Source organism: Ascaphus truei, chromosome 5 (genome assembly GCF_040206685.1).
Source record: "Ascaphus truei isolate aAscTru1 chromosome 5, aAscTru1.hap1, whole genome shotgun sequence".
Classification (NCBI taxonomy): domain Eukaryota; kingdom Metazoa; phylum Chordata; class Amphibia; order Anura; family Ascaphidae; genus Ascaphus; species Ascaphus truei.
Window position 1 is genome coordinate 1,672,060 of NC_134487.1, and position 27,303 is coordinate 1,699,362.

At 48.9% G+C, this 27,303-nt stretch overlaps 1 protein-coding gene across 1 annotated transcript in view; it reads right to left on the reverse strand.

Moving 5' to 3' along the window:
- CPT1B (carnitine palmitoyltransferase 1B) overlaps positions 1-27,303 on the reverse strand; it is a 203,219-nt gene that overhangs the window by 114,449 nt on the left and 61,467 nt on the right. The gene's annotated exons all lie outside the window — the stretch shown is intronic.

A 27,303-nucleotide genomic window follows, 5' to 3' on the forward strand; every position in this document is an offset into this window, starting at 1 on the left:
TTCCCAGCTAACACGTCCCCGCCATTCATTAATCACAGGAATATTCCCAGCTAACACGTCCCCACCATTCATTACTCACAGGAATATTCCCAGCTAACACGTCCCCGCCATTCATTACTCACAGGAATATTCCCAGCTAACACGTCCCCGCCATTCATTAATCACAGGAATATTCCCAGCTAACACGTCCCCGCCATTCATTACACACAGGAATATTCCCAGCTAACGCGTCCCCGCCATTCATTACTCACAGGAATATTCCCAGCTAACACGTCCCCGCCATTCATTAATCACAGGAATATTCCCAGCTAACACGTCCCCGCCATTCATTACTCACAGGAATATTCCCAGCTAACACGTCCCTGCCATTCATTACTCACAGGAATATTCCCAGCTAACGCGTCCCCGCCATTCATTAATCACAGGAATATTCCCAGCTAACACGTCCCCGCCATTCATTACTCACAGGAATATTCCCAGCTAACACGTCCCCGCCATTCATTAATCACAGGAATATTCCCAGCTAACGCGTCCCCGCCATTCATTACTCACAGGAATATTCCCAGCTAGCACGTCCCCGCCATTCATTACTCACAGGAATATTCCCAGCTAACACGTCCCCGCCATTCATTAATCACAGGAATATTCCCAGCTAACGCGTCCCCGCCATTCATTAATCACAGGAATATTCCCAGCTAACACGTCCCCGCCATTCATTACTCACAGGAATATTCCCAGCTAACACGTCCCCGCCATTCATTAATCACAGGAATATTCCCAGCTAACGCGTCCCCGCCATTCATTACTTACAGGAATATTCCCAGCTAACGCGTCCCCGCCATTCATTAATCACAGGAATATTCCCAGCTAACACGTCCCCGCCATTCATTACTCACAGGAATATTCCCAGCTAACGCGTCCCCGCCATTCATTACTCACAGGAATATTCCCAGCTAACGCGTCCCCGCCATTCATTAATCACAGGAATATTCCCAGCTAACACGTCCCCGCCATTCATTACTCACAGGAATATTCCCAGCTAACGCGTCCCCGCCATTCATTACTCACAGGAATATTCCCAGCTAACACGTCCCCGCCATTCATTACTCACAGGAATATTCCCAGCTAACACGTCCCCGCCATTCATTAATCACAGGAATATTCCCAGCTAACACGTCCCCGCCATTCATTACTCACAGGAATATTCCCAGCTAACGCGTCCCCGCCATTCATTACTCACAGGAATATTCCCAGCTAACACGTCCCCGCCATTCATTACTCACAGGAATATTCCCAGCTAACACGTCCCCGCCATTCATTAATCACAGGAATATTCCCAGCTAACACGTCCCCACCATTCATTAATCACAGGAATATTCCCAGCTAACACGTCCCCGCTATTCATTACTCACAGGAATATTCCCAGCTAGCACGTCCCCGCCATTCATTACTCACAGGAATATTCCCAGCTAACACGTCCCCACCATTCATTAATCACAGGAATATTCCCAGCTAACACGTCCCCGCCATTCATTAATCACAGGAATATTCCCAGCTAACACGTCCCCGCCATTCATTACTCACAGGAATATTCCCAGCTAACACGTCCCCGCCATTCATTACTCACAGGAATATTCCCAGCTAACACGTCCCCGCCATTCATTACTCACAGGAATATTCCCAGCTAGCACGTCCCCGCCATTCATTACTCACAGGAATATTCCCAGCTAACACGTCCCCGCTATTCATTAATCACAGGAATATTCCCAGCTAACACGTCCCCGCCATTCATTACTCACAGGAATATTCCCAGCTAACACGTCCCCGCCATTCATTACTCACAGGAATATTCCCAGCTAACACGTCCCCGCCATTCATTACTCACAGGAATATTCCCAGCTAACACGTCCCCGCCATTCATTACTCACAGGAATATTCCCAGCTAACACGTCCCCGCCATTCATTACTCACAGGAATATTCCCAGCTAACACGTCCCCGCCATTCATTAATCACAGGAATATTCCCAGCTAACACGTCCCCGCCATTCATTAATCACAGGAATATTCCCAGCTAACACGTCCCCGCCATTCATTACTCACAGGAATATTCCCAGCTAACACGTCCCCGCCATTCATTACTCACAGGAATATTCCCAGCTAACACGTCCCCGCCATTCATTAATCACAGGAATATTCCCAGCTAACACGTCCCCGCCATTCATTACTCACAGGAATATTCCCAGCTAACACGTCCCCGCCATTCATTACTCACAGGAATATTCCCAGCTAACACGTCCCCGCCATTCATTAATCACAGGAATATTCCCAGCTAACACGTCCCCGCCATTCATTACTCACAGGAATATTCCCAGCTAACACGTCCCCGCTATTCATTAATCACAGGAATATTCCCAGCTAACACGTCCCCGCCATTCATTACTCACAGGAATATTCCCAGCTAACACGTCCCCGCCATTCATTACTCACAGGAATATTCCCAGCTAACACGTCCCCGCCATTCATTACTCACAGGAATATTCCCAGCTAACACGTCCCCGCCATTCATTAATCACAGGAATATTCCCAGCTAACACGTCCCCGCCATTCATTAATCACAGGAATATTCCCAGCTAACGCGTCCCCGCCATTCATTACTCACAGGAATATTCCCAGCTAGCGCGTCCCCGCCATTCATTAATCACAGGAATATTCCCAGCTAACACGTCCCCGCCATTCATTACTCACAGGAATATTCCCAGCTAACGCGTCCCCGCCATTTATTACTCACAGGAATATTCCCAGCTAACACGTCCCCGCCATTCATTACTCACAGGAATATTCCCAGCTAACACGTCCCCGCCATTCATTACTCACAGGAATATTCCCAGCTAACACGTCCCTGCCATTCATTACTCACAGGAATATTCCCAGCTAGCGCGTCCCCGCCATTCATTACTCACAGGAATATTCCCAGCTAGCGCGTCCCCGCCATTCATTACTCACAGGAATATTCCCAGCTAACACGTCCCCGCCATTCATTAATCACAGGAATATTCCCAGATAACACGTCCCCGCCATTCATTAATCACAGGAATATTCCCAGCTAACACGTCCCCGCCATTCATTACTCACAGGAATATTCCCAGCTAGCGCGTCCCTGCCATTCATTAATCACAGGAATATTCCCAGCTAACGCGTCCCCGCCATTCATTACTCACAGGAATATTCCCAGCTAGCACGTCCCCGCCATTCATTAATCACAGGACTATTCCCAGCTAACACGTCCCCGCCATTCATTACTCACAGGAATATTCCCAGCTAACACGTCCCCGCCATTCATTACTCACAGGAATATTCCCAGCTAACACGTCCCCGCCATTCATTAATCACAGGACTATTCCCAGCTAACACGTCCCCGCCATTCATTACTCACAGGAATATTCCCAGCTAACACGTCCCCGCCATTCATTACTCACAGGAATATTCCCAGCTAGCACGTCCCCGCCATTCATTAATCACAGGAATATTCCCAGCTAACACGTCCCCGACATTCATTACTCACAGGAATATTCCCAGCTAACACGTCCCCGCTATTCATTACTCACAGGAATATTCCCAGCTAGCACGTCCCCGCCATTCATTACTCACAGGAATATTCCCAGCTAACACGTCCCCACCATTCATTAATCACAGGAATATTCCCAGCTAACACGTCCCCGCCATTCATTAATCACAGGAATATTCCCAGCTAACACGTCCCCGCCATTCATTACTCACAGGAATATTCCCAGCTAACACGTCCCCGCCATTCATTACTCACAGGAATATTCCCAGCTAACACGTCCCCGCCATTCATTACTCACAGGAATATTCCCAGCTAGCACGTCCCCGCCATTCATTACTCACAGGAATATTCCCAGCTAACACGTCCCCGCTATTCATTAATCACAGGAATATTCCCAGCTAACACGTCCCCGCCATTCATTACTCACAGGAATATTCCCAGCTAACACGTCCCCGCCATTCATTACTCACAGGAATATTCCCAGCTAACACGTCCCCGCCATTCATTACTCACAGGAATATTCCCAGCTAACACGTCCCCGCCATTCATTACTCACAGGAATATTCCCAGCTAACACGTCCCCGCCATTCATTACTCACAGGAATATTCCCAGCTAACACGTCCCCGCCATTCATTAATCACAGGAATATTCCCAGCTAACACGTCCCCGCCATTCATTAATCACAGGAATATTCCCAGCTAACACGTCCCCGCCATTCATTACTCACAGGAATATTCCCAGCTAACACGTCCCCGCCATTCATTACTCACAGGAATATTCCCAGCTAACACGTCCCCGCCATTCATTAATCACAGGAATATTCCCAGCTAACACGTCCCCGCCATTCATTACTCACAGGAATATTCCCAGCTAACACGTCCCCGCCATTCATTACTCACAGGAATATTCCCAGCTAACACGTCCCCGCCATTCATTAATCACAGGAATATTCCCAGCTAACACGTCCCCGCCATTCATTACTCACAGGAATATTCCCAGCTAACACGTCCCCGCTATTCATTAATCACAGGAATATTCCCAGCTAACACGTCCCCGCCATTCATTACTCACAGGAATATTCCCAGCTAACACGTCCCCGCCATTCATTACTCACAGGAATATTCCCAGCTAACACGTCCCCGCCATTCATTACTCACAGGAATATTCCCAGCTAACACGTCCCCGCCATTCATTAATCACAGGAATATTCCCAGCTAACACGTCCCCGCCATTCATTAATCACAGGAATATTCCCAGCTAACGCGTCCCCGCCATTCATTACTCACAGGAATATTCCCAGCTAGCGCGTCCCCGCCATTCATTAATCACAGGAATATTCCCAGCTAACACGTCCCCGCCATTCATTACTCACAGGAATATTCCCAGCTAAAGCGTCCCCGCCATTTATTACTCACAGGAATATTCCCAGCTAACACGTCCCCGCCATTCATTACTCACAGGAATATTCCCAGCTAACACGTCCCCGCCATTCATTACTCACAGGAATATTCCCAGCTAACACGTCCCTGCCATTCATTACTCACAGGAATATTCCCAGCTAGCGCGTCCCCGCCATTCATTACTCACAGGAATATTCCCAGCTAGCGCGTCCCCGCCATTCATTACTCACAGGAATATTCCCAGCTAACACGTCCCCGCCATTCATTAATCACAGGAATATTCCCAGATAACACGTCCCCGCCATTCATTAATCACAGGAATATTCCCAGCTAACACGTCCCCGCCATTCATTACTCACAGGAATATTCCCAGCTAGCGCGTCCCTGCCATTCATTAATCACAGGAATATTCCCAGCTAACGCGTCCCCGCCATTCATTACTCACAGGAATATTCCCAGCTAGCACGTCCCCGCCATTCATTAATCACAGGACTATTCCCAGCTAACACGTCCCCGCCATTCATTACTCACAGGAATATTCCCAGCTAACACGTCCCCGCCATTCATTACTCACAGGAATATTCCCAGCTAACACGTCCCCGCCATTCATTAATCACAGGACTATTCCCAGCTAACACGTCCCCGCCATTCATTACTCACAGGAATATTCCCAGCTAACACGTCCCCGCCATTCATTACTCACAGGAATATTCCCAGCTAGCACGTCCCCGCCATTCATTAATCACAGGAATATTCCCAGCTAACACGTCCCCGACATTCATTACTCACAGGAATATTCCCAGCTAACACGTCCCCGCCATTCATTACTCACAGGAATATTCCCAGCTAACACGTCCCCGCCATTCATTACTCACAGGAATATTCCCAGCTAACACGTCCCCGCCATTCATTAATCACAGGAATATTCCCAGCTAACACGTCCCCGCCATTCATTACTCACAGGAATATTCCCAGCTAACACGTCCCCGCCATTCATTAATCACAGGAATATTCCCAGCTAACGCGTCCCCGCCATTCATTACTCACAGGAATATTCCCAGCTAACACGTCCCCGCCATTCATTACTCACAGGAATATTCCCAGCTAACACGTCCCCGCCATTCATTACTCACAGGAATATTCCCAGCTAACACGTCCCCGCCATTCATTAATCACAGGACTATTCCCAGCTAACACGTCCCCGCCATTCATTACTCACAGGAATATTCCCAGCTAGCACGTCCCCGCCATTCATTACTCACAGGAATATTCCCAGCTAACACGTCCCCGCCATTCATTAATCACAGGAATATTCCCAGCTAACGCGTCCCCGCCATTCATTAATCACAGGAATATTCCCAGCTAGCGCGTCCCCGCCATTCATTACTCACAGGAATATTCCCAGCTAACGCGTCCCCGCCATTCATTACTCACAGGAATATTCCCAGCTAACACGTCCCCGCCATTCATTACTCACAGGAATATTCCCAGCTAACACGTCCCCGCCATTCATTACTCACAGGAATATTCCCAGCTAACGCGTCCCCGCCATTCATTACTCACAGGAATATTCCCAGCTAACACGTCCCCGCCATTCATTACTCACAGGAATATTCCCAGCTAGCACGTCCCCGCCATTCATTACTCACAGGAATATTCCCAGCTAACACGTCCCCGCCATTCATTACTCACAGGAATATTCCCAGCTAACACGTCCCCGCCATTCATTACTCACAGGAATATTCCCAGCTAACACGCCCCCGCCATTCATTACTCACAGGAATATTCCCAGCTAACACGTCCCCGCCATTCATTACTCACAGGAATATTCCCAGCTAACACGTCCCCGCCATTCATTACTCACAGGAATATTCCCAGCGAACACGTCCCCGCCATTCATTACACACAGGAATATTCCCAGCTAACACGTCCCCGCCATTCATTAATCACAGGAATATTCCCAGCTAACACGTCCCCACCATTCATTACTCACAGGAATATTCCCAGCTAACACGTCCCCGCCATTCATTACTCACAGGAATATTCCCAGCTAACACGTCCCCGCCATTCATTACTCACAGGAATATTCCCAGCTAACACGTCCCCGCCATTCATTACTCACAGGAATATTCCCAGCTAACACGTCCCCGCCATTCATTACTCACAGGAATATTCCCAGCTAACACGTCCCCGCCATTCATTACTCACAGGAATATTCCCAGCTAACACGTCCCCGCCATTCATTACTCACAGGAATATTCCCAGCTAACACGTCCCCGCCATTCATTACTCACAGGAATATTCCCAGCTAACACGTCCCCGCCATTCATTACTCACAGGAATATTCCCAGCTAACACGTCCCCGCCATTCATTAATCACAGGAATATTCCCAGCTAACACGTCCCCGCCATTCATTACTCACAGGAATATTCCCAGCTAACACGTCCCCGCCATTCATTAATCACAGGAATATTCCCAGCTAACGCGTCCCCGCCATTCATTACTCACAGGAATATTCCCAGCTAGCACGTCCCCGCCATTCATTACTCACAGGAATATTCCCAGCTAACACGTCCCCGCCATTCATTAATCACAGGAATATTCCCAGCTAACGCGTCCCCGCCATTCATTACTCACAGGAATATTCCCAGCTAACACGTCCCCGCCATTCATTACTCACAGGCATATTCCCAGCTAACACGTCCCCGCCATTCATTACTCACAGGAATATTCCCAGCTAACACGTCCTCGCCATTCATTACTCACAGGAATATTCCCAGCTAACACGTCCCCGCCATTCATTAATCACAGGAATATTCCCAGCTAACACGTCCCCGCCATTCATTACTCACAGGAATATTCCCAGCTAACACGTCCCCGCCATTCATTACTCACAGGAATATTCCCAGCTAACGCGTCCCCGCCATTCATTACTCACAGGAATATTCCCAGCTAACGCGTCCCCACCATTCATTACTCACAGGAATATTCCCAGCTAGCGCGTCCCAGCCATTCATTACTCACAGGAATATTCCCAGCTAACACGTCCCCGCCATTCATTACTCACAGGAATATTCCCAGCTAACACGTCCCCGCCATTCATTACTCACAGGAATATTCCCAGCTAACACGTCCCCGCCATTCATTAATCACAGGAATATTCCCAGCTAACGCGTCCCCGCCATTCATTACTCACAGGAATATTCCCAGCTAACACGTCCCCGCCATTCATTACTCACAGGAATATTCCCAGCTAACACGTCCCAGCCATTCATTACTCACAGGAATATTCCCAGCTAACACGTCCCCGCCATTCATTACTCACAGGAATATTCCCAGCTAACACGTCCCCGCCATTCATTAATCACAGGAATATTCCCAGCTAACACGTCCCCGCCATTCATTACTCACAGGAATATTCCCAGCTAACACGTCCCCGCCATTCATTAATCACAGGAATATTCCCAGCTAACACGTCCCCGCCATTCATTACTCACAGGAATATTCCCAGCTAACACGTCCCCGCCATTCATTACTCACAGGAATATTCCCAGCTAACACGTCCCCGCCATTCATTAATCACAGGAATATTCCCAGCTAACACGTCCCCGCCATTCATTACTCACAGGAATATTCCCAGCTAACACGTCCCCGCCATTCATTACTCACAGGAATATTCCCAGCTAACACGTCCCCGCCATTCATTACACACAGGAATATTCCCAGCTAACACGTCCCCGCCATTCATTACTCACAGGAATATTCCCAGCTAACACGTCCCCGCCATTCATTACACACAGGAATATTCCCAGCTAACGCGTCCCCGCCATTCATTACTCACAGGAATATTCCCAGCTAGCGCGTCCCCGCCATTCATTACTCACAGGAATATTCCCAGCTAACACGTCCCCGCCATTCATTACTCACAGGAATATTCCCAGCTAACACGTCCCCTCCATTCATTACTCACAGGAATATTCCCAGCTAACACGTCCCCGCCATTCATTAATCACAGGAATATTCCCAGCTAGCGCGTCCCCGCCATTCATTACTCACAGGAATATTCCCAGCTAACACGTCCCCGCCATTCATTAATCACAGGAATATTCCCAGCTAACGCGTCCCCGCCATTCATTACTCACAGGAATATTCCCAGCTAACACGTCCCTGCCATTCATTACTCACAGGAATATTCCCAGCTAACACGTCCCCGCCATTCATTACTCACAGGAATATTCCCAGCTAACACGTCCCCGCCATTCATTACTCACAGGAATATTCCCAGCTAACACGTCCCCGCCATTCATTACTCACAGGAATATTCCCAGCTAACACGTCCCCGCCATTCATTAATCACAGGAATATTCCCAGCTAACACGTCCCCGCCATTCATTACTCACAGGAATATTCCCAGCTAACACGTCCCCGCCATTCATTAATCACAGGAATATTCCCAGCTAACACGTCCCCGCCATTCATTACTCACAGGAATATTCCCAGCTAACACGTCCCCGCCATTCATTACTCACAGGAATATTCCCAGCTAACACGTCCCCGCCATTCATTAATCACAGGAATATTCCCAGCTAACACGTCCCCGCCATTCATTACTCACAGGAATATTCCCAGCTAACACGTCCCCGCCATTCATTAATCACAGGAATATTCCCAGCTAACACGTCCCCGCCATTCATTACTCACAGGAATATTCCCAGCTAACACGTCCCCGCCATTCATTACTCACAGGAATATTCCCAGCTAACGCGTCCCCGCCATTCATTACTCACAGGAATATTCCCAGCTAACGCGTCCCCACCATTCATTACTCACAGGAATATTCCCAGCTAGCGCGTCCCAGCCATTCATTACTCACAGGAATATTCCCAGCTAACACGTCCCCGCCATTCATTACTCACAGGAATATTCCCAGCTAACACGTCCCCGCCATTCATTACTCACAGGAATATTCCCAGCTAACACGTCCCCGCCATTCATTAATCACAGGAATATTCCCAGCTAACGCGTCCCCGCCATTCATTACTCACAGGAATATTCCTAGCTAACACGTCCCCGCCATTCATTACTCACAGGAATATTCCCAGCTAACACGTCCCAGCCATTCATTACTCACAGGAATATTCCCAGCTAACACGTCCCCGCCATTCATTACTCACAGGAATATTCCCAGCTAACACGTCCCCGCCATTCATTAATCACAGGAATATTCCCAGCTAACACGTCCCCGCCATTCATTACTCACAGGAATATTCCCAGCTAACACGTCCCCGCCATTCATTAATCACAGGAATATTCCCAGCTAACACGTCCCCGCCATTCATTACTCACAGGAATATTCCCAGCTAACACGTCCCCGCCATTCATTACTCACAGGAATATTCCCAGCTAACACGTCCCCGCCATTCATTAATCACAGGAATATTCCCAGCTAACACGTCCCCGCCATTCATTACTCACAGGAATATTCCCAGCTAACACGTCCCCGCCATTCATTACTCACAGGAATATTCCCAGCTAACACGTCCCCGCCATTCATTACACACAGGAATATTCCCAGCTAACACGTCCCCGCCATTCATTACTCACAGGAATATTCCCAGCTAACACGTCCCCGCCATTCATTACACACAGGAATATTCCCAGCTAACGCGTCCCCGCCATTCATTACTCACAGGAATATTCCCAGCTAGCGCGTCCCCGCCATTCATTACTCACAGGAATATTCCCAGCTAACACGTCCCCGCCATTCATTACTCACAGGAATATTCCCAGCTAACACGTCCCCTCCATTCATTACTCACAGGAATATTCCCAGCTAACACGTCCCCGCCATTCATTAATCACAGGAATATTCCCAGCTAGCGCGTCCCCGCCATTCATTACTCACAGGAATATTCCCAGCTAACACGTCCCCGCCATTCATTAATCACAGGAATATTCCCAGCTAACGCGTCCCCGCCATTCATTACTCACAGGAATATTCCCAGCTAACACGTCCCTGCCATTCATTACTCACAGGAATATTCCCAGCTAACACGTCCCCGCCATTCATTACTCACAGGAATATTCCCAGCTAACACGTCCCCGCCATTCATTACTCACAGGAATATTCCCAGCTAACACGTCCCCGCCATTCATTACTCACAGGAATATTCCCAGCTAACACGTCCCCGCCATTCATTAATCACAGGAATATTCCCAGCTAACACGTCCCCGCCATTCATTACTCACAGGAATATTCCCAGCTAACACGTCCCCGCCATTCATTAATCACAGGAATATTCCCAGCTAACACGTCCCCGCCATTCATTACTCACAGGAATATTCCCAGCTAACACGTCCCCGCCATTCATTACTCACAGGAATATTCCCAGCTAACACGTCCCCGCCATTCATTAATCACAGGAATATTCCCAGCTAACACGTCCCCGCCATTCATTACTCACAGGAATATTCCCAGCTAACACGTTCCCGCCATTCATTACTCACAGGAATATTCCCAGCTAACACGTCCCCGCCATTCATTACACACAGGAATATTCCCAGCTAACACGTCCCCGCCATTCATTACTCACAGGAATATTCCCAGCTAACACGTCCCCGCCATTCATTACACACAGGAATATTCCCAGCTAACGCGTCCCCGCCATTCATTACTCACAGGAATATTCCCAGCTAGCGCGTCCCCGCCATTCATTACTCACAGGAATATTCCCAGCTAACACGTCCCCGCCATTCATTACTCACAGGAATATTCCCAGCTAACACGTCCCCTCCATTCATTACTCACAGGAATATTCCCAGCTAACACGTCCCCGCCATTCATTAATCACAGGAATATTCCCAGCTAGCGCGTCCCCGCCATTCATTACTCACAGGAATATTCCCAGCTAACACGTCCCCGCCATTCATTAATCACAGGAATATTCCCAGCTAACGCGTCCCCGCCATTCATTACTCACAGGAATATTCCCAGCTAACACGTCCCTGCCATTCATTACTCACAGGAATATTCCCAGCTAACACGTCCCCGCCATTCATTACTCACAGGAATATTCCCAGCTAACACGTCCCCGCCATTCATTACTCACAGGAATATTCCCAGCTAACACGTCCCCGCCATTCATTACTCACAGGAATATTCCCAGCTAACACGTCCCCGCCATTCATTACACACAGGAATATTCCCAGCTAACACGTCCCCGCCATTCATTACTCACAGGAATATTCCCAGCTAACACGTCCCCGCCATTCATTACTCACAGGAATATTCCCAGCTAACACGTCCCCGCCATTCATTACTCACAGGAATATTCCCAGCTAGCGCGTCCCCGCCATTCATTACTCACAGGAATATTCCCAGCTAACACGTCCCCGCCATTCATTACTCACAGGAATATTCCCAGCTAACACGTCCCCGCCATTCATTACTCACAGGAATATTCCCAGCTAACACATCCCCGCCATTCATTACTCACAGGAATATTCCCAGCTAACACGTCCCCGCCATTCATTACTCACAGGAATATTCCCAGCTAACACGTCCCCGCCATTCATTACTCACAGGAATATTCCCAGCTAGCGCGTCCCCGCCATTCATTACTCACAGGAATATTCCCAGCTAACACGTCCCCGCCATTCATTACTCACAGGAATATTCCCAGCTAACACGTCCCCGCCATTCATTACTCACAGGAATATTCCCAGCTAACACGTCCCCGCCATTCATTACTCACAGGAATATTCCCAGCTAACACGTCCCTGCCATTCATTACTCACAGGAATATTCCCAGCTAACACGTCCCCGCCATTCATTACTCACAGGAATATTCCCAGCTAACACGTCCCCGCCATTCATTACTCACAGGAATATTCCCAGCTAACACGTCCCCGCCATTCATTAATCACAGGAATATTCCCAGCTAACACGTCCCCGCCATTCATTAATCACAGGAATATTCCCAGCTAACACGTCCCCGCCATTCATTACTCACAGGACTATTCCCAGCTAACGCGTCCCCGCCATTCATTAATCACAGGAATATTCCCAGCTAACACGTCCCCGCCATTCATTAATCACAGGAATATTCCCAGCTAACACGTCCCCGCCATTCATTACTCACAGGACTATTCCCAGCTAACGCGTCCCCGCCATTCATTAATCACAGGAATATTCCCAGCTAACACGTCCCCGCCATTCATTACTCACAGGAATATTCCCAGCTAGCGCGTCCCCGCCATTCATTACTCACAGGAATATTCCCAGCTAACACGTCCCCGCCATTCATTACTCACAGGAATATTCCCAGCTAACGCGTCCCCGCCATTCATTAATCACAGGAATATTCCCAGCTAGCGCGTCCCCGCCATTCATTACTCACAGGAATATTCCCAGCTAACGCGTCCCCGCCATTCATTACTCACAGGAATATTCCCAGCTAACACGTCCCCGCCATTCATTAATCACAGGAATATTCCCAGCTAGCACGTCCCCGCCATTCATTATTCACAGGAATATTCCCAGCTAACGCGTCCCCGTCATTCATTACTCACAGGAATATTCCCAGCTAACACGTCCCCGCCATTCATTATTCACAGGAATATTCCCAGCTAACGCGTCCCCGTCATTCATTACTCACAGGAATATTCCCAGCTAGCGCGTCCCCGCCATTCATTACTCACAGGAATATTCCCAGCTAACACGTCCCCGCCATTCATTACTCACAGGAATATTCCCAGCTAACGCGTCCCCGCCATTCATTAATCACAGGAATATTCCCAGCTAACACGTCCCCACCATTCATTACTCACAGGAATATTCCCAGCTAACACGTCCCCGCCATTCATTACTCACAGGAATATTCCCAGCTAACACGTCCCCGCCATTCATTACTCACAGGAATATTCCCAGCTAGCGCGTCCCCGCCATTCATTACTCACAGGAATATTCCCAGCTAACACGTCCCCGCCATTCATTACTCACAGGAATATTCCCAGCTAACACGTCCCCGCCATTCATTACTCACAGGAATATTCCCAGCTAACACGTCCCCGCCATTCATTACTCACAGGAATATTCCCAGCTAACACGTCCCCGCCATTCATTACTCACAGGAATATTCCCAGCTAACACGTCCCCGCCATTCATTAATCACAGGAATATTCCCAGCTAGCGCGTCCCCGCCATTCATTACTCACAGGAATATTCCCAGCTAACACGTCCCCGCCATTCATTACTCACAGGAATATTCCCAGCTAACACGTCCCCGTCATTCATTACTCACAGGAATATTCCCAGCTAACACGTCCCCGCCATTCATTACTCACAGGAATATTCCCAGCTAACACGTCCCCGCCATTCATTACTCACAGGAATATTCCCAGCTAGCGCGTCCCCGCCATTCATTACTCACAGGAATATTCCCAGCTAACACGTCCCCGCCATTCATTACTCACAGGAATATTCCCAGCTAACACGTCCCCGCCATTCATTACTCACAGGAATATTCCCAGCTAGCGCGTCCCCGCCATTCATTACTCACAGGAATATTCCCAGCTAACGCGTCCCCGCCATTCATTACTCACAGGAATATTCCCAGCTAACACGTCCCCGCCATTCATTACTCACAGGAATATTCCCAGCTAACACGTCCCCGCCATTCATTACTCACAGGAATATTCCCAGCTAACACGTCCCCGCCATTCATTACTCACAGGAATATTCCCAGCTAACACGTCCCCGCCATTCATTACTCACAGGAATATTCCCAGCTAACACGTCCCCGCCATTCATTACTCACAGGAATATTCCCAGCTAGCGCTTCCCCGCCATTCATTACTCACAGGAATATTCCCAGTAAACACGTCCCCGCCATTCATTACTCACAGGAATATTCCCAGCTAACACGTCCCCGCCATTCATTAATCACAGGAATATTCCCAGCTAGCGCGTCCCCGCCATTCATTACTCACAGGAATATTCCCAGCTAACACGTCCCCGCCATTCATTACTCACAGGAATATTCCCAGCTAACGCGTCCCCGCCATTCATTACTCACAGGAATATTCCCAGCTAACACGTCCCCGCCATTCATTACTCACAGGAATATTCCCAGCTAACACGTCCCCGCCATTCATTACTCACAGGAATATTCCCAGCTAACACGTCCCCGCCATTCATTACTCACAGGAATATTCCCAGCTAACACGTCCCCGCCATTCATTACTCACAGGAATATTCCCAGCTAACACGTCCCCGCCATTCATTAATCACGGGAATATTCCCAGCTAACACGTCCCCGCCATTCATTACTCACAGGAATATTCCCAGCTAACACGTCCCCGCCATTCATTACTCACAGGAATATTCCCAGCTAACACGTCCCCGCCATTCATTACACACAGGAATATTCCCAGCTAACACGTCCCCGCCATTCATTACTCACAGGAATATTCCCAGCTAACACGTCCCCGCCATTCATTACACACAGGAATATTCCCAGCTAACGCGTCCCCGCCATTCATTACTCACAGGAATATTCCCAGCTAGCGCGTCCCCGCCATTCATTACTCACAGGAATATTCCCAGCTAACACGTCCCCGCCATTCATTACTCACAGGAATATTCCCAGCTAACACGTCCCCTCCATTCATTACTCACAGGAATATTCCCAGCTAACACGTCCCCGCCATTCATTAATCACAGGAATATTCCCAGCTAGCGCGTCCCCGCCATTCATTACTCACAGGAATATTCCCAGCTAGCGCGTCCCTGCCATTCATTACACACAGGAATATTCCCAGCTAACACGTCCCCGCCATTCATTACTCACAGGAATATTCCCAGCTAACACGTCCCCGCCATTCATTACTCACAGGAATATTCCCAGCTAACACGTCCCCGCCATTCATTACTCACAGGAATATTCCCAGCTAACACGTCCCCGCCATTCATTACTCACAGGAATATTCCCAGCTAACACGTCCCCGCCATTCATTAATCACAGGAATATTCCCAGCTAACACGTCCCCGCCATTCATTACTCACAGGAATATTCCCAGCTAGCGCGTCCCCGCCATTCATTACTCACAGGAATATTCCCAGCTAACGCGTCCCCGCCATTCATTACTCACAGGAATATTCCCAGCTAACACGTCCCTGCCATTCATTACTCACAGGAATATTCCCAGCTAACACGTCCCCGCCATTCATTACTCACAGGAATATTCCCAGCTAACACGTCCCCGCCATTCATTACTCACAGGAATATTCCCAGCTAACACGTCCCCGCCATTCATTACTCACAGGAATATTCCCAGCTAACACGTCCCCGCCATTCATTACACACAGGAATATTCCCAGCTAACACGTCCCCGCCATTCATTACTCACAGGAATATTCCCAGCTAACACGTCCCCGCCATTCATTACTCACAGGAATATTCCCAGCTAACACGTCCCCGCCATTCATTACTCACAGGAATATTCCCAGCTAGCGCGTCCCCGCCATTCATTACTCACAGGAATATTCCCAGCTAACACGTCCCCGCCATTCATTACTCACAGGAATATTCCCAGCTAACACGTCCCCGCCATTCATTACTCACAGGAATATTCCCAGCTAACACATCCCCGCCATTCATTACTCACAGGAATATTCCCAGCTAACACGTCCCCGCCATTCATTACTCACAGGAATATTCCCAGCTAGCGCGTCCCCGCCATTCATTACTCACAGGAATATTCCCAGCTAACACGTCCCCGCCATTCATTACTCACAGGAATATTCCCAGCTAACACGTCCCCGCCATTCATTACTCACAGGAATATTCCCAGCTAACACGTCCCCGCCATTCATTACTCACAGGAATATTCCCAGCTAACACGTCCCTGCCATTCATTACTCACAGGAATATTCCCAGCTAACACGTCCCCGCCATTCATTACTCACAGGAATATTCCCAGCTAACACGTCCCCGCCATTCATTACTCACAGGAATATTCCCAGCTAACACGTCCCCGCCATTCATTAATCACAGGAATATTCCCAGCTAACACGTCCCCGCCATTCATTACTCACAGGAATATTCCCAGCTAGCGCGTCCCCGCCATTCATTACTCACAGGAATATTCCCAGCTAACACGTCCCCGCCATTCATTACTTACAGGAATATTCCCAGCTAACACGTCCCCTCCATTCATTACTCACAGGAATATTCCCAGCTAACACGTCCCCGCCATTCATTAATCACAGGAATATTCCCAGCTAGCGCGTCCCCGCCATTCATTACTCACAGGAATATTCCCAGCTAGCGCGTCCCTGCCATTCATTACACACAGGAATATTCCCAGCTAACACGTCCCCGCCATTCATTACTCACAGGAATATTCCCAGCTAACACGTCCCCGCCATTCATTACTCACAGGAATATTCCCAGCTAACACGTCCCCGCCATTCATTACTCACAGGAATATTCCCAGCTAACACGTCCCCGCCATTCATTACTCACAGGAATATTCCCAGCTAACACGTCCCCGCCATTCATTAATCACAGGAATATTCCCAGCTAACACGTCCCCGCCATTCATTACTCACAGGAATATTCCCAGCTAGCGCGTCCCCGCCATTCATTACTCACAGGAATATTCCCAGCTAACGCGTCCCCGCCATTCATTACTCACAGGAATATTCCCAGCTAACACGTCCCTGCCATTCATTACTCACAGGAATATTCCCAGCTAACACGTCCCCGCCATTCATTACTCACAGGAATATTCCCAGCTAACACGTCCCCGCCATTCATTACTCACAGGAATATTCCCAGCTAACACGTCCCCGCCATTCATTACTCACAGGAATATTCCCAGCTAACACGTCCCCGCCATTCATTACACACAGGAATATTCCCAGCTAACACGTCCCCGCCATTCATTACTCACAGGAATATTCCCAGCTAACACGTCCCCGCCATTCATTACTCACAGGAATATTCCCAGCTAACACGTCCCCGCCATTCATTACTCACAGGAATATTCCCAGCTAGCGCGTCCCCGCCATTCATTACTCACAGGAATATTCCCAGCTAACACGTCCCCGCCATTCATTACTCACAGGAATATTCCCAGCTAACACGTCCCCGCCATTCATTACTCACAGGAATATTCCCAGCTAACACATCCCCGCCATTCATTACTCACAGGAATATTCCCAGCTAACACGTCCCCGCCATTCATTACTCACAGGAATATTCCCAGCTAACACGTCCCCGCCATTCATTACTCACAGGAATATTCCCAGCTAGCGCGTCCCCGCCATTCATTACTCACAGGAATATTCCCAGCTAACACGTCCCCGCCATTCATTACTCACAGGAATATTCCCAGCTAACACGTCCCCGCCATTCATTACTCACAGGAATATTCCCAGCTAACACGTCCCCGCCATTCATTACTCACAGGAATATTCCCAGCTAACACGTCCCTGCCATTCATTACTCACAGGAATATTCCCAGCTAACACGTCCCCGCCATTCATTACTCACAGGAATATTCCCAGCTAACACGTCCCCGCCATTCATTACTCACAGGAATATTCCCAGCTAACACGTCCCCGCCATTCATTAATCACAGGAATATTCCCAGCTAACACGTCCCCGCCATTCATTAATCACAGGAATATTCCCAGCTAACACGTCCCCGCCATTCATTACTCACAGGAATATTCCCAGCTAACACGTCCCCGCCATTCATTACTCACAGGACTATTCCCAGCTAACGCGTCCCCGCCATTCATTAATCACAGGAATATTCCCAGCTAACACGTCCCCGCCATTCATTAATCACAGGAATATTCCCAGCTAACACGTCCCCGCCATTCATTACTCACAGGACTATTCCCAGCTAACGCGTCCCCGCCATTCATTAATCACAGGAATATTCCCAGCTAACACGTCCCCGCCATTCATTACTCACAGGAATATTCCCAGCTAGCGCGTCCCCGCCATTCATTACTCACAGGAATATTCCCAGCTAACACGTCCCCGCCATTCATTACTCACAGGAATATTCCCAGCTAACGCGTCCCCGCCATTCATTAATCACAGGAATATTCCCAGCTAGCGCGTCCCCGCCATTCATTACTCACAGGAATATTCCCAGCTAACGCGTCCCCGTCATTCATTAATCACAGGAATATTCCCAGCTAACACGTCCCCGCCATTCATTACTCACAGGAATATTCCCAGCTAACACGTCCCCGCCATTCATTACTCACAGGAATATTCCCAGCTAACACGTCCCCGCCATTCATTACTCACAGGAATATTCCCAGCTAGCGCGTCCCCGCCATTCATTATTCACAGGAATATTCCCAGCTAACGCGTCCCCGTCATTCATTACTCACAGGAATATTCCCAGCTAGCGCGTCCCCGCCATTCATTACTCACAGGAATATTCCCAGCTAACACGTCCCCGCCATTCATTACTCACAGGAATATTCCCAGCTAACGCGTCCCCGCCATTCATTAATCACAGGAATATTCCCAGCTAACACGTCCCCACCATTCATTACTCACAGGAATATTCCCAGCTAACACGTCCCCGCCATTCATTACTCACAGGAATATTCCCAGCTAACACGTCCCCGCCATTCATTACTCACAGGAATATTCCCAGCTAGCGCGTCCCCGCCATTCATTACTCACAGGAATATTCCCAGCTAACACGTCCCCGCCATTCATTACTCACAGGAATATTCCCAGCTAACACGTCCCCGCCATTCATTACTCACAGGAATATTCCCAGCTAACACGTCCCCGCCATTCATTACTCACAGGAATATTCCCAGCTAACACGTCCCCGCCATTCATTACTCACAGGAATATTCCCAGCTAACACGTCCCCGCCATTCATTAATCACAGGAATATTCCCAGCTTGCGCGTCCCCGCCATTCATTACTCACAGGAATATTCCCAGCTAACACGTCCCCGTCATTCATTACTCACAGGAATATTCCCAGCTAACACGTCCCCGCCATTCATTACTCACAGGAATATTCCCAGCTAACACGTCCCCGCCATTCATTACTCACAGGAATATTCCCAGCTAGCGCGTCCCCGCCATTCATTACTCACAGGAATATTCCCAGCTAACACGTCCCCGCCATTCATTACTCACAGGAATATTCCCAGCTAACACGTCCCTGCCATTCATTACTCACAGGAATATTCCCAGCTAGCGCGTCCCCGCCATTCATTACTCACAGGAATATTCCCAGCTAACGCGTCCCCGCCATTCATTACTCACAGGAATATTCCCAGCTAACACGTCCCCGCCATTCATTACTCACAGGAATATTCCCAGCTAACACGTCCCCGCCATTCATTACTCACAGGAATATTCCCAGCTAACACGTCCCCGCCATTCATTACTCACAGGAATATTCCCAGCTAGCGCTTCCCCGCCATTCATTACTCACAGGAATATTCCCAGTAAACACGTCCCCGCCATTCATTACTCACAGGAATATTCCCAGCTAACACGTCCCCGCCATTCATTAATCACAGGAATATTCCCAGCTAGCGCGTCCCCGCCATTCATTACTCACAGGAATATTCCCAGCTAACACGTCCCCGCCATTCATTACTCACAGGAATATTCCCAGCTAACACGTCCCCGCCATTCATTACTCACAGGAATATTCCCAGCTAACACGTCCCCGTAATTCATTACTCACAGGAATATTCCCAGCTAACGCGTCCCCGCCATTCATTACTCACAGGAATATTCCCAGCTAACACGTCCCCGCCATTCATTACTCACAGGAATATTCCCAGCTAACACGTCCCCGCCATTCATTACTCACAGGAATATTGCCAGCTAACGCGTCCCCGCCATTCATTACTCACAGGAATATTCCCAGCTAACACGTCCCCGCCATTCATTACTCACAGGAATATTCCCAGCTAACACGTCCACGCCATTCATTACTCACAGGAATATTCCCAGCTAACACGTCCCCGCCATTCATTACTCACAAGAATATTCCCAGCTAACACGTCCCCGCCATTCATTACTCACAGGAATATTCCCAGCTAACACGTCCCCGCCATTCATTACTCACAGGTATATTCCCAGCTAACGCGTCCCCGCCATTCATTACTCACAGGAATATTCCCAGCTAACGCGTCCCCGCCATTCATTACTCACAGGAATATTCCCAGCTAGCGCGTCCCCGCCATTCATTACTCACAGGAATATTCCCAGCTAACACGTCCCCGCCATTCATTACTCACAGGAATATTCCCAGCTAACACGTCCCCGCCATTCATTACTCACAGGAATATTCCCAGCTAACACGTCCCCGCCATTCATTACTCACAGGAATATTCCCAGCTAACACGTCCCCGCCATTCATTAATCACAGGAATATTCCCAGCTAACACGTCCCCGCCATTCATTAATCACAGGAATATTCCCAGCTAACACGTCCCCGCCATTCATGACTCACAGGAATATTCCCAGCTAACGCGTCCCCGCCATTCATTACTCACAGGAATATTCCCAGCTAACACGTCCCCGCCATTCATTACTCACAGGAATATTCCCAGCTAACACGTCCCCGCCATTCATTACTCACAGGAATATTCCCAGCTAACACGTCCCCGCCATTCATTACTCACAGGAATATTCCCAGCTAACACGTCCCCGCCATTCATTAATCACAGGAATATTCCCAGCTAACACGTCCCCGCCATTCATTACTCACAGAAATATTCCCAGCTAACGCGTCACCGCCATTCATTACTCACAGGAATATTCCCAGCTAACACGTCCCCGCCATTCATTACTCACAGGAATATTCCCAGCTAACGCGTCCCCGCCATTCATTACTCACAGGAATATTCCCAGCTAACACGTCCCCGCCATTCATTACTCACAGGAATATTCCCAGCTAACACGTCCCCGCCGTTCATTACTCACAGGAATATTCCCAGCTAACACGTCCCCGCCATTAATTACTCACAGGAATATTCCCAGCTAACACGTCCCCGCCATTCATTACTCACAGGAATATTCCCAGCTAACACGTCCCCGCCATTCATTACTCACAGGAATATTCCCAGCTAACACGTCCCCGCCATTCATTAATCACAGGAATATTCCCAGCTAACACGTCCCCGCCATTCATTAATCACAGGAATATTCCCAGCTAGCACGTCCCCGCCATTCATTAATCACAGGAATATTCCCAGCTAACACGTCCCCGCCATTCATTACTCACAGGAATATTCCCAGCTAACACGTCCCCGCCATTCATTACTCACAGGAATATTCCCAGCTAACACGTCCCCGCCATTCATTAATCACAGGAATATTCCCAGCTAACACGTCCCCGCCATTCATTACTCACAGGAATATTCCCAGCTAACACGTCCCCGCCATTCATTACTCACAGGAATATTCCCAGCTAACACGTCCCCGCCATTCATTACTCACAGGAATATTCCCAGCTAACACGTCCCCGCCATTCATTAATCACAGGAATATTCCCAGCTAACACGTCCCCGCCATTCATTAATCACAGGAATATTCCCAGCTAACGCGTCCCCGCCATTCATTACTCACAGGAATATTCCCAGCTAACACGTCCCGCCATTCATTACTCACAGGAATATTCCCAGCTAGCACGTCCCCGCCATTCATTAATCACAGGAATATTCCCAGCTAACACGTCCCCGCCATTCATTACTCACAGGAATATTCCCAGCTAACACGTCCCCGCCATTCATTACTCACAGGAATATTCCCAGCTAACACGTCCCCGCCATTCATTACTCACAGGAATATTCCCAGCTAACACGTCCCCGCCATTCATTACTCACAGGAATATTCCCAGCTAACACGTCCCCGCTATTCATTACTCACAGGAATATTCCCAGCTAACACGTCCCCGCCATTCATTACTCACAGGAATATTCCCAGCTAACACGTCCCCGCCATTCATTACTCACAGGAATATTCCCAGCTAACACGTCCCGCCATTCATTACTCACAGGAATATTCCCAGCTAGCACGTCCCCGCCATTCATTACTCACAGGAATATTCCCAGCTAACACGTCCCCGCCATTCATTACTCACAGGAATATTCCCAGCTAACACGTCCCGCCATTCATTACTCACAGGAATATTCCCAGCTAACACGTCCCCGCCATTCATTACTCACAGGAATATTCCCAGCTAACACGTCCCCGCTATTCATTACTCACAGGAATATTCCCAGCTAACACGTCCCCGCCATTCATTAATCACAGGAATATTCCCAGCTAGCACGTCCCCGCCATTCATTACTCACAGGAATATTCCCAGCTAGCACGTCCCCGCCATTCATTAATCACAGGAATATTCCCAGCTAACACGTCCCCGCCATTCATTACTCACAGGAATATTCCCAGCTAGCGCGTCCCCGCCATTCATTACTCACAGGAATATTCCCAGCTAACACGTCCCCGCCATTCATTACTCACAGGAATATTCCCAGCTAGCACGTCCCCGCCATTCATTACTCACAGGAATATTCCCAGCTAACACGTCCCCGCCATTCATTACTCACAGGAATATTCCCAGCTAACACGTCCCCGCCATTCATTACTCACAGGAATATTCCCAGCTAACACGTCTCCGCCATTCATTAATCACAGGAATATTCCCAGCTAACACGTCCCCGCCATTCATTACACACAGGAATATTCCCAGCTAGCGCGTCCCCGCCATTCATTACTCACAGGAATATTCCCAGCTAACGCGTCCCCGCCATTCATTACTCACAGGAATATTCCCAGCTAACACGTCCCCGCCATTCATTACTCACAGGAATATTCCCAGCTAACACGTCCCCGCCATTCATTACTCACAGGAATATTCCCAGCTAACACGTCCCCGCCATTCATTACTCACAGGAATATTCCCAGCTAACACGTCCCCGCCATTCATTACTCACAGGAATATTCCCAGCTAACACGTCCCCGCCATTCATTAATCACAGGAATATTCCCAGCTAACACGTCCCCGCCATTCATAAATCACAGGAATATTCCCAGCTAACGCGTCCCCGCCATTCATTACTCACAGGAATATTCCCAGCTAACACGTCCCCGCCATTCATTACTCACAGGAATATTCCCAGCTAACACGTCCCCGCCATTCATTACTCACAGGAATATTCCCAGCTAACGCGTCCCCGCCATTCATTACTCACAGGAATATTCCCAGCTAACACGTCCCCGCCGTTCATTACTCACAGGAATATTCCCAGCTAACACGTCCCCGCCATTCATTACTCACAGGAATATTCCCAGCTAACACGTCCCCGCCATTCATTAATCACAGGAATATTCCCAGCTAACACGTCCCCGCCATTCTTTAATCACAGGAATATTCCCAGCTAACACGTCCCCGCCATTCATTACACACAGGAATATTCCCAGCTAGCGCGTCCCCGCCATTCATTACTCACAGGAATATTCCCAGCTAACACGTCCCCACCATTCATTACTCACAGGAATATTCCCAGCTAACACGTCCCCGCCATTCATTAATCACAGGAATATTCCCAGCTAACACGTCCCCGCCATTCATTACTCACAGGAATATTCCCAGCTAACACGTCCCCGCCATTCATTACTCACAGGAATATTCCCAGCTAACACGTCCCCGCCATTCATTACTCACAGGAATATTCCCAGCTAACACGTCCCCGCCATTCATTACTCACAGGAATATTCCCAGCTAGCACGTCCCCGCCATTCATTACTCACAGGAATATTCCCAGCTAACACGTCCCCGCCATTCATTACTCACAGGAATATTCCCAGCTAACACGTCCCCGCCATTCATTACTCACAGGAATATTCCCAGCTAACACGTCCCCGCCATTCATTACTCACAGGAATATTCCCAGCTAACGCGTCCCCGCCATTCATTACTCACAGGAATATTCCCAGCTAACGCGTCCCCGCCATTCATTACTCACAGGAATATTCCCAGCTAGCACGTCCCCGCCATTCATTACTCACAGGAATATTCCCAGCTAACACGTCCCCGCCATTCATTACTCACAGGAATATTCCCAGCTAACACGTCCCCGCCATTCATTACTCACAGGACTATTCCCAGCTAACACGTCCCCGCCATTCATTACTCACAGGAATATTCCCAGCTAACACGTCCCCGCCATTCATTACTCACAGGAATATTCCCAGCTAACACGTCCCCGCCATTCATTACTCACAGGAATATTCCCAGCTAACACGTCCCCGCCATTCATTACTCACAGGAATATTCCCAGCTAACACGTCCCCGCCATTCATTACTCACAGGAATATTCCCAGCTAGCACGTCCCCGCCATTCATTAATCACAGGAATATTCCCAGCTAGCACGTCCCCGCCATTCATTACTCACAGGAATATTCCCAGCTAACACGTCCCCGCCATTCATTACTCACAGGAATATTCCCAGCTAACACGTCCCCGCCATTCATTAATCACAGGAATATTCCCAGCTAGCGCGTCCCCGCCATTCATTACTCACAGGAATATTCCCAGCTAACACGTCCCCGCCATTCATTACTCACAGGAATATTCCCAGCTAACACGTCCCCGCCATTCATTACTCACAGGAATATTCCCAGCTAACACGTCCCCGCCATTCATTACTCACAGGAATATTCCCAGCTAACACGTCCCCGCCATTCATTACTTACAGGAATATTCCCAGCTAGCACGTCCCCGCCATTCATTAATCACAGGAATATTCCCAGCTAACACGTCCCCGCCATTCATTACTCACAGGAATATTCCCAGCTAACACGTCCCCGCCATTCATTACTCACAGGAATATTCCCAGCTAACACGTCCCCGCCATTCATTACTCACAGGAATATTCCCAGCTAACACGTCCCCGCCATTCATTAATCACAGGAATATTCCCAGCTAACACGTCCCCACCATTCACTACACACAGGAATATTCCCAGCTAACACGTCCCCGCCATTCATTACTCACAGGAATATTCCCAGCTAACGCGTCCCCGCCATTCATTACTCACAGGAATATTCCCAGCTAACACGTCCCCGCCATTCATTACTCACAGGAATATTCCCAGCTAACACGTCCCGCCATTCATTACTCACAGGAATATTCCCAGCTAACGCGTCCCCGCCATTCATTACACACAGGAATATTCCCAGCTAACACGTCCCCGCCATTCATTACTCACAGGAATATTCCCAGCTAACACGTCCCCGCCATTCATTACTCACAGGAATATTCCCAGCTAACACGTCCCCGCCATTCATTACTCACAGGAATATTCCCAGCTAACACGTCCCCGCCATTCATTACTTACAGGAATATTCCCAGCTAGCACGTCCCCGCCATTCATTAATCACAGGAATATTCCCAGCTAACACGTCCCCGCCATTCATTACTCACAGGAATATTCCCAGCTAACACGTCCCCGCCATTCATTACTCACAGGAATATTCCCAGCTAACACGTCCCCGCCATTCATTACTCACAGGAATATTCCCAGCTAACACGTCCCCGCCATTCATTAATCACAGGAATATTCCCAGCTAACACGTCCCGCCATTCATTACTCACAGGAATATTCCCAGCTAACACGTCCCCGCCATTCATTACTCACAGGAATATTCCCAGCTAACACGTCCCCGCCATTCATTACTCACAGGAATATTCCCAGCTAGCGCGTCCCCGCCATTCATTACTCACAGGAATATTCCCAGCTAACACGTCCCCGCCATTCATTACTCACAGGAATATTCCCAGCTAACACGTCCCCGCCATTCATTACTCACAGGAATATTCCCAGCTAACACGTCCCCGCCATTCATTACTCACAGGAATATTCCCAGCTAACGCGTCCCCGCCATTCATTACTCACAGGAATATTCCCAGCTAACACGTCCCCGCCATTCATTAATCACAGGAATATTCCCAGCTAACGCGTCCCCGCCATTCATTACTCACAGGAATATTCCCAGCTAACACGTCCCCGCCATTCATTACTCACAGGAATATTCCCAGCTAACACGTCCCCGCCATTCATTACTCACAGGAATATTCCCAGCTAACACGTCCCCGCCATTCATTACTCACAGGAATATTCCCAGCTAACACGTCCCCGCCATTCATTACTCACAGGAATATTCCCAGCTAACACGTCCCCGCCATTCATTACTCACAGGAATATTCCCAGCTAACACGTCCCCGCCATTCATTACTCACAGGAATATTC